The sequence below is a fragment of the Aythya ferina genome (genome assembly GCF_964211825.1).
Source record: "Aythya ferina genome assembly, chromosome: 1".
Lineage (NCBI taxonomy): Eukaryota > Metazoa > Chordata > Aves > Anseriformes > Anatidae > Aythya > Aythya ferina.
Genome location: NC_140296.1, coordinates 30,748,195 through 30,758,516, shown reverse-complemented (window position 1 = coordinate 30,758,516; position 10,322 = coordinate 30,748,195). Strand labels below are relative to the sequence as shown.

General features: G+C 45.3%; 1 long non-coding RNA gene across 1 annotated transcript; it reads right to left on the bottom strand.

Moving 5' to 3' along the window:
- Positions 1–294: 294 nt before the first annotated feature.
- On the bottom strand, positions 295–4,687 carry LOC311423670. The gene is made up of 2 exons (XR_014685774.1): positions 4,191–4,687; positions 295–3,723 (listed from the first exon to the last, which is right to left on the bottom strand). It is a non-coding gene; the product is annotated as an uncharacterized lncRNA (long non-coding RNA).
- Positions 4,688–10,322: the final 5,635 nt, after the last annotated feature.

The following is a 10,322-nucleotide window of genomic DNA, read 5'->3' as shown; positions in this document are numbered from 1 at the left end:
TGTGATAGAGAAGATGAATCATTCCATCCAGATTCCAGATGTAATATTCACTATTACTCCTCATTTATCTGAACTTTCCCTGTGCCTTCCTTTTTCTCACCTTCTCCTTTAGTTTAAGAGACTTTTCACTGTGTAAAATTCTCTTTTACAGCTCTGCTCCATGCGTGGAGCAGGTGACCCAAGCGCACAGCGGCGGGCGTGCAGCTGAGGTTAGCCCCCGTGCAGACCCACACCCGTGTCTTGTGTATCGGGAAAAACAGCACAAATGTGTTTGATTTGTAACTTTACAAGGACTTTCTTGTTGAGGTTTAAGTTCCTTTTATTAGCAGACTTAAGAGGAAGGCACCATTAACACATAACAAAGGAGGCAGCATTAAACTATTGCCATAACAGCAATGTTTTAAAAAACCCACTACTTAGAGGTTTACAAGGTTCCTTTGACAGATTATTGCAGAAGCCACAAAATGGAAACAGAGGAGGGAACTTCTCAGCCACATTGTGCCTTTCCATTGTGCTTTCAGCCCTATTCGGAGGGACATTCCTGGTCTAAACACAACTGTAACCTCGCTTAAACAATTTCCTTGGCTTGAGGCCGCACAGGGGTTTCCCTGCAGCAGGAGAATCCCCTGGCCAGATTTAAGACCCCACTGTGCTATCGGAGCAACACAGGAGAGCCTTCGCAGTAAAATTGAAGGAATAATTCAACAGCTGAAGCAACCACTTTTCCTCTCCCAGGTAGCCTTGTGTCAGGCAAGACTCTCTGTTCAGCCTGCTTTCTGCAGTTTTCTTTTAGTTTTTCCATGTTGTATTTTTTTTCTAGGTATTTTGAATGAAGGGTACCCTGGCCTTGAACATCCTCCAAGGAAAACATCACAGTATTTCAACACAAGATGTCTAAATAAAATGCTATATCTTTCCGAACACTTTCATATTTGCTCTTTTTTTTTGTCAAAACTATAAAAGAAATTGAATTTCAAATTCTTCCCCCAGAGCTACCTTTAAACGAACTCTCCGTCAGAAAGTTTTCCTAGATCTGCTTATCTGATTCAATCTATGCACGCTCCTAGACCGCCATATGATAAGGACATTAGTAAAAGCTTTAAGTATGTATTATTTCAAGACATTTGCTTATAAAGTGGCAACAGTCTATATTAGCAGCCTTACTTCTCTGTGAACTCTGTCTGAGCTGCAGAGGAAGGAAAGGGATGGCTGGTCCCAGAGAAGGGACACAGCTGAGCATCCTTTGGTGGTCCCCCTCCTCTGGTTCCTGCCATGCACCAACACGGGTCCCCAACCCTGCACCTGGAGAGGGACCTGTCCTCGCTGGGCTTTCCTTGCCCTTGTCCACCAGCTGAAAAATCCAGCATCCTCCTTGAGCAATGACCAAGGGTCCCCTCCCTGCTTGTCCAGTGCTGGAGATGGGGGGAAGCCATGGAGTGGAGGAGATGGGCAAGTATTCATCAGGCAAAAATCATTGCTCTGAGCCAGAGTCTCTGTGGGCAAGCCAGCTTTCAGGTCTATTAAACTGATTTCTTCCTTCACCACCTGTGTTTTCCCATTTTTTAGGAGCCGCCTTAGCCTTCATGCAGCATGACTTAATACGGTGCTTTTGATACTCTCATAGATTCCACTCCTCAGACCTCGCTCCATGATCTCACCTCTCCACTGTCTCCTCTTTGCCTGATCTCTGTCTGACACAGAAAGCATCTCTTTCCCAGCCCTCAGCCGTGCTTGCCTTTCCATACATATCCTCACCAGCCTCTTCATACTTTCCAAACCCACCCTCAGTTCCCCAGCGAGACCCCCGTGTGGGCAGGTCACCACCCTCAAGGGCACCGGGTGCAACAAGACAATTTGGGTGGCCATGTGTCATCTCATGCTACTTTTGGAGGTGTTCCGTGATGGTGCTGCATGGTCCCACCACCCCATGTCCCCAGAGAAAACCCAAGTAGGACTCCCAATCTACCCAACTGGTAGAAATCCCAAGGCACACATGATCCTTCTAGAAGCAGGGTATTACTGGCCCCTGCCCCGTGCACAGGAAAGGACTGCAACGCACCACTTCTCACCGGAGGGAAGGCTGCCTGGAACATGAGCTCATGTTTTCCTAAAATAACCAGGACCCATGTGCTTAAACTTAACACCTGAGGCAAAGCAAGAGTCACCGTTAACACTCTGCAGCCTTCAAAACAGCCCTCGCGCGCGGCATGGCGTGAGCCAGAAGCGCCGAGCGGCCAGCAGCTGCCCGGGGGTGACTAATGCCCCGCTGCTAAAAACAACTTCAAGGGGTTTTCCATGAGCAAACCTCGTTACAGGTAGAGCATTGACTTTTCACCTGCTAAACACAAGAACTCCACTGTAATGCCCACACTGCCGGAATTTTTTTCTACCGACGCATGCCACAGCTGGTAAAGGAAACCTAGCTCTTTCATAAACAATGGCAGCATCTGATCCTTGTTAACACCATTCCCAAATGCCAAAAAAATCACCCCTCCAGTAGATTATGCGGGAGTGTGGAAATGAGGGTTAAGGATGTGTTGTAGACATGGCAGAGAAGACTGGAACGTGAAGTAAGATGCGTGCGTGGACATGAATGTCTAAATTCCAAATAAAAGGTGTAGAAAATAGGGTGCTGATATGGCTGCTCCGAGAAGCATGGCGTTACATCAGAATATGTGGTCCTGTCAAAAACACATAGCGCTCTCCAGCTTCACAGAAACCCAGCAAAATTCCCCAGAGCATCATTTCAGCAAGAAACCAGTAAGAACAGCCGCTGGTTCTCTTGGATTTAGCAGAGCCTCTGTCCCTTTGGATTCACAGGACCTTGCTGCTCCTCTTCTCGGGCTACCAGGCGTCCATTTCATTGCTTCTTCTTCAGCGACTAAAAGCCACATCTCCAGGAAATGGAAAGAACACGCAGCTCAGGTCATAGAGGGGAGAAACGTACACAGTGTAAATTTCTGAACTTGTTCAATTAATGTCTTGTATAATCAGGCTCCAGATCTCCGTTTTCTTACATATTTGTGGTCTGCAGTTAAGCTAAGCAGTTGAACTCTGTAATCCACCATCTGAGACATGACATATTGGTTGTCAGCCCTGACTGTCCCTGACAGGTTGATTCATCATATAAATCATTTGGGCTTCCAGATGACATATACACTGATTTCATTTTACTTACTTTATTTTAAGACCAAGCAACCCACCGATGGGTGTGTCATAGTGCCTTCCCAATCGTGCTCCTAGGAACAAAACTTTCCTTGCACAAGTGTTAATGAAAAGTAAAGAGAGAGATTTGCGATTGAAATGAGACTACCTTGAGGAGTTGCCAAAATATCTATGAATAAATTCCCCCATTAGCAATGTTATACTGGCAGCTGAATTTTGTGGGAAACATATACATGCCTCTTTCTGTTTTAGGAGATCCACCTTTCCACATCAGTATTTCCTATCATAACTTCTGTTACAATATCCAAATGCTGTCCTGTGCAGCCACTATCACAAGGACTCTACCATGGATCTCCTCCAAGGAGGCTTTGCTCAAGTCAAGCTGCTGTGCAGGCTATGAGCAAGTGGTAGAAGATGTGGGACGGGCAGTGCAAGAGGAATGGATTGGTACAGGGCAGCTCACGGTGACCCTTGTCCTTGAGAAGACAGCCAAGCTTTGAAGACACTCCATATCTCTGTCCTGAAGACTCTGCAGCTGTTGAATGGGAAATGGATTGTCTGTAAAAAAAAAAAAAAAAAAAAAAAAAAAAAAAAAGGAACATAAGGCTTCTAAAATGTTTTTTATTTCAGAGAAGGGTCAAAAAGTCCAGCATGGCAAAAAGGCAGGATTTCAACACCTTGAAACAATTAATTCTAGTGTTCCCAAGAGATGAGAGACTGCCTTCCACTTATTTCTAATTAATTTACAAATTAGCCCACTGGCCCATAAAGCGCATCATGCACTAATTGAGCCCAGCTGCTTTATGGGAAAAGTCACAGTGAAATCTGTAGATCACAGGTACCAAAAGGAAACGTCCTACCAGGACATTATTCAACTCCTGACTCAGTGCTCATTGGCCCTGGATGTTGTTAAAGCTAAGAACACGCTCAGTCACAAAGAATTAAGCATTTACATCAGATCCTGAGGATATCCAAAGTTATAATCAATAGGAAAAAGAGGCAGTGCCATTAGTGCCAGTGGTTACCTGGGATTTGCATCTCATGTTGATGGAGAGCCACAGTTGAGGCTTTTCCCACAGCTGGAGCACTCGTAAGATCCTCTCCCATGTGGTTTCTAAGGAGGTGTAAGCTCACCCTGAGCTGGCACGATTACCCGTCTCTCCTCACTGAGGAACAGCTTATATTCATGAAACCTGTAGGCTATTTGTGAGACCTCCTCTCCTCTGCTTCAGGTGGCAGAGATCAGCGGTGTTCAGGAGGTGCTGGAGGCAGGAGAGTGGACAGAGAGGGAGGGAGGCAGAGATTTGCACAGCCGGGCAGTGCACTGGTTGCATAAGCTTTGTATCCATGGGAAATCGCACTGAAACCTTGTTGGAAGAAATATAAACACATAGCCTTTTAGGACTAAAGTCGTTTATGCAGAAATTTCCCCCATGGTCAGGCTATTTCATAATTATCCACGCTGGGATGTCTTGCATTTTCCTTTGAAGCATCTGGTTCTGGGCATGTCACCATTAGTCTGATCTAGCAGTTCCTATCCTTATATAATAACAAGCCGTTTCATGACTATTTCACACAAAATGTCTCTCTTTTTTTTTTTTTTTTTTTTTTTTTGCCCACTAAATGACCTGGAACTAGAACACAAACATTCTGTTTGCACAGTTTTACATAACATTTGCCATAGTTTTCACACAACGCTATTAAAGACTAATTTGTTTCTGTTCCCAGGCTGATGGAAAGCAGTTCTTTTGGTAGCTCTATTGCGTCAGTGTTCTTTGAAAATGTAAATAAAGATACTGAGATAAGACCCGTCCAACTACACAGCCCTTTTTCTCTTTATGTTTACCAGATACTTCAAGCTAAATAAAGTTATTCTTTGCACTTGATCTGCCCCAGAACATGCTCGACTAATTGATAATCAAATTTCCTTTGATATCATGATCCCTCGCCAACATATTATTGCCACAAGCAGCATCTAAGAGGATCCACAGCAACATTTTTCAAGAAGACATTCTGAAAAATGACTTATTCTCCCAAGTACCACTTTGAAAAGCAACTTAGCTCCTTAGGGATGGAGGGAGATTTCAGGGAGATTTAGATTCTTGATCATTTAAAGGCCAGCTTGGAAAAAAATGAGTTTCTACTTAGCAGACCTTTTAATAGCATTGCATTGGCAGCTCCTATTGATCTTGATGGAAGTGAATCACCTGTTGAAATCTGACAATCTCACCAAGCACTCATCTTCACCTTTAGGGGTATAAAACAGTTTTGCAATCTGATTTAAGGATGATTTTCTCAACAGGCTTCACATCTTTCTCACTGGGTAAAATATAGGAGTGTTTTCTCCACTTGGTTCCCTTTGGGTTGGTGAGTTGGAGGTCATTTTGCACGACAAGGATTCCTCAATTTCCTGAATTTTCAATAGACAGTTGTACTAAAAACAACTATTTTGCAAAACTGCCCTTTGTCTCTTTGGAAAAGATGGAGATATACCCCACTTAACATGCATACTAACCTCTGCATGTGCCCAATTTTGAAAGAGTAGGGAAATTAGTCAACCAAGCACCTCTGATGCTGCAGGTACAGGATGGATCCAACCCCATGTTGGGCTGGACACCTTGGCTACACTGACACATATCCCCAAAGTATTTAAATAAGCCTAGCAGTATGGATTCCTGAACTCAACTCATCAAATGACAGAGCCATGAAGCAGGCGTGGTGGCAGAAGTTGCCTACAGATAAATGGAAAAAGGCATTGGCAATTTCTGTCTTTGCCTTGGTCTCTGCCTGCTTTGCTAGCTTCTTCCCTCCTGGGCTTTATTTCACCAGATGTTACATAAGGATCTTCCAGTCTCTGAAGATGGGAAATCCCTCCCTATTAGACATAAATGATGATGTTTTGGGGTTGCTGTTTAAACAACTGCTACAGTCCTTGAAGATTTGTACGTAAAATCCCAAGTAAACAGTGCCAAGAAGCGCTAAGTGTAAAAATATGTGAGGATAAATGCAAGAAATGCAGGGGAAATGGTTAAGAATCGCGTCAGATTTTTATGAAGGCAGATCACAAGGCATACAACACAAAGTTACGTGAGTAAAGTAGCCTTCAGAAGGCCACATGAGCTATCTGCTGTTTACAGCACAATATGAAACGGCAAAGCCACATTTCAAAGGGAACACTGTATAAAGCAAATTGACTATTTGCTCAGTCAATCTTTCTTCTGACATTTCTTGTTTCCCTCTGCCCTCTTCCCCTCACCCCATGAATTTTGATAAGCCTAAAGAAATGTCAGTTTGGCATAGCTACCTCATGCTGGACCCCAGAATTCCTACCAAAAACACAAAGACCAGTCAGATGAGAAAAAGAGAATATCAGTCACCGGTACAAGAACAAGGCCTCCTTCAAGGTGAGAGGGTATTTCAGGAGCCACAGAAATGCCCCATAAACAGCTTTGCATCGCACCCACCATGGCGACAGGTTTCTGGAGGCAGAGAAGCCCAGAGGGGCTTTTTGATGCAAACCTCCCCTTGAAATTGTGGAGTATTTGGACCTCATGAGGAGCTCAGCAGTGCCAACGTTATCTGAGAGCTGCTCTGTCCAGCTCCAGCACAGGTATGCCGAGTGGGAAAGGGAAAGCCCCTCTGTAGAGCCAAGGACTTGCCAAGGGGATTGACTGTTCTTTTCCCACCATGTCCCCCCCTGGAGTGGGAAAAAACCCTGCCAAGGGTCTGGCAGCAGAATTCGCTCCTTGCCTTGGGAAGCTGAGGCAGGGAACCCCCCACTGCTCCCCTTTCTCTGTTATTTGGAGGCTCAGGAGGATGAGGGCCAGGGGTCTCAGCCACCCCTTCCCAAACATCACCAGGCTCCCTAGGGAGGAAAGCATCTCCCACCAGCGTGGTAACCCAGCCAGCAATCATCCTCACCCAGCTTTATCAGGACATTTAATAAACAGCCCAACAGCTGCTTGATGGTATCAGCTGGGACGAAAGTACTGGACATTTTGAGCAGGATTTAACAACGTCTGTGGCCTCCAACAATTCGTTATTTCTTTAGCACATGCGGAGCCTGACCCCGCGCGCATTCTTCAAATCCCTTTGCTCTCTTCCCCTTCTTTTCCTGCTCCCAGAAAGGCCACAGGATGGAAAAAAAAAATTATATCCAAGGGGAACTAGTATTAAATTATAAGTAGCAACAACCAGGCACTTCATCAGCATGAACACAGTATTCATAAATCTTTATCACCAGCAATTTTTTTACATATCTGGAATCCACTATGCTGCAAATTAGTCCCATTTGTCCACTCAGTGCTAATGCCATTAAATTCAACCTCATTTGCCAAGCACGTGAGGCCAGAAATCCCCGGACTTGTTAATTTTTTCAGATGAAAAAAAATAAAGAAAGAAAAATCATCTTGGTTCCTAAGCTAAATTTTTATGGAAAGAGATTGTATTGTAGCTAGAAACTACACCCTTGTAACTCGAAGGAAAATTAAGACCAGACCACCCTTTGTTTGGGTTGGCGCTGGTGGGCACTTTAACACCTGTGTTATTTTCTTATGCTCCGAGAACAGCCGCTCATTCCTTTCCACTCCAACCCAATATTTTTCACCTCTGCCTCTGCCTGTGTTTGCCACAGAAATTTCAGCGTGGCCGGGGTGACTGAACATACAATTTCTCTCAGTTTCCCAGAGACTGCTCTGAAAAGAGGGGGTCCTTTTCTTTTCCCCAGAAAGGTAACTTTGAGCACAGGCAAAACATTCTGAAAGCTTAGCAATGCTGGCAAGAAAAAAAAAAAAAGAAAAAAAAAAAGTTTTCCTGAAGCTCATTATTTTCTTTCCCTATTTCTACCAGTCCTGCCACCACTTAAGGGTTCCCCAATGAAATGTGACTTCTAATTTTAATTTTCCATTTTTGAAATGACTTCAGTAAAAAATGTATCTTAGTTAACTGTGGCTGTTAAAAAGTTCAGGTCTTCACCAAAGGGTCACTGCAGGAAAAGATGAATATGAAATGGTTACAGAGCTGGTTAGAGCATAAGCAGTGGTGTGCATCTCTGAGATGGGAAATACAAGATGAAACTACATGCTGAAACTGCACAGAAGACAAGAAAAAGATAAAAGAAAAAGGAGTGCACCCTCTCCCTTCTATTCTGCATCCTGTTTGGTGAGGAAACCTCTGTAGGGTCAAGCAGGATGCCTTAAAATGGATATTGGTCACAGATGCTGTGTAGCCAGGAGGCTGAGCCTTGGTAACGAAGCATTTCCCAGCCTCCTGTTGTGTTTAAAAGGGAAGACAGCCGTCACAGGTGACTGAGGATGCTATCAGGTCGGTGAGATGTGTACGGCTGCTGAGAACAACCACGGGTAACACAGGCAAGAAAACTCCTCTTGAAAAGCAAACGCTCTTCCCTAGGGGTTTGGCCAGCTCCAGCAACCAGAGTTAAGACATCCTGCTGCCCACTGCCAGCCCTGGCTTGTTCCCAGTTCTTGGGCACCTCTAAAACGCAATGCAGGTTCATGCCATACCCAGCAAAGCCCCTCCCTGTGCAACAAGCGAGGCCAAGCATTGCCCATCCTTCTCCAGGATCATTTTTTATCAGGTAATTCATGCAAAGTACAACCCATGGGGAGGACCTTCCTGAGATTTGGGGCATTTAGTGGAAAACCTCTGCGTGTGCACCACGTAGCCCGTAACTTCTTCCCACAACAACCCAAACCCATCCATTCACCAGCTCCCTGTGCCCCGGGGATGCTGGATCCCATCACCTGCACCATCAGGGCTGGGTGACCCTGGTGGAGCACAGACAGCCCAACCTGGCTGCTGCTCACACCACCCCGGGGCCCTCTGCTTTGTGGCACATTTCCCTGCTGACACCAGGGCTGCGCTCCAAGGGCCGTGTCTTTGGTAAGTATTTTTGCAGCAATAAAGCAGCATTTTCACTGGGCAAAGCTGCACTTTAATAGTAAGTGGAGAGGACTGTTAAAAGCTGCAGCAGGCCCCGTTTGGCGCCAGACATTTCTTTTTTTCTTTCTTTCTTTTTTTTTTTTTTCTTTCCTCCTCCATGTGTACCACATATGCAAGTACAGCTGAGAAGCTGACATAGAAATTTAAAGAAAAAAGAAATGGAGAGAGAGAGAAACCTCTGAAGCTGCCCTGAGAAGGATGTTCTGGGCTTTTTAACTCTGCTTTTGCAAGAGCTGCAGAGACCCCAGAGATCCCTTATGTCTGCACTTTTGTATTCCCTCCTTGCAGGTCATTAATAACACAGGCAACTGCGATGGGGGTGTAGGGGTGAGAGCTTCCTCTCCTTGTGGCCTCCCTCTCCGCAGCCCAGATGCTGTTTGGTGTTTTGGTCCTCTGCCTCCATGGCAGACAGCACATGGGCAGGTGGATCCCAAAAATACCAGCCACTCTTTGCATGGGTTTGCATCACCACGGTGGGTCTGGGACAGCAGAGTTGGTCTCCAATGGGTCTCTCATCCCAGCACCTCCTACAGCCCCTCCACTTCCATAAGCCCAGGGTCACCACCTGCTCTTACCCTCAAGAGTTCCTCCTAGCAGAGAGCAGGGCAGGAGGTGGCCCGGGGCCCAAACCCACCTCCAGGCTGGATTTTATGACCCAGGTACAGCCACAGACATGACGGGGTCACTCTCATGAGCTCCTTCTTGAATCTTGGCTGAAGAATTCATCGCCCTTGGGTTCACAGGTGGCATTTGGATGGGCTTTCCTGTGTCCTTTGCTCCCTGCTGTTTATGAGCAATACTAAATCGCTTTTCTTCATACGGCCATGTGAAATCTGCCATGAAATAGTCTCTACACAAGTGCAAACGTTCCTCAAACTCCTTCGTTTTAGGACCTGAAGCCCCCTATATCCTCACCACTTTATTTTGTAACCAAAAATAAGTTATTTAACCAGAAAATATGAGGAATACATAGTCTGGGAGGAATGAACGTGTATTTATACATGTATTTCTTTATTTTAGTTCTCTTGTCACCCTGGAGAACTCTTTGGGATTGGGTGAGATCCTTGCAGGTATCCAAAATCCTCCTTTTGAAACCTCTGGCTTGCTCATCAAGTCTCCATGTGTCTGCCCTAACTCACTTTGCACTAATGATCATGCAGCTAATGATTTTCACCCTTGTTTGCTGTGCCCTCCAG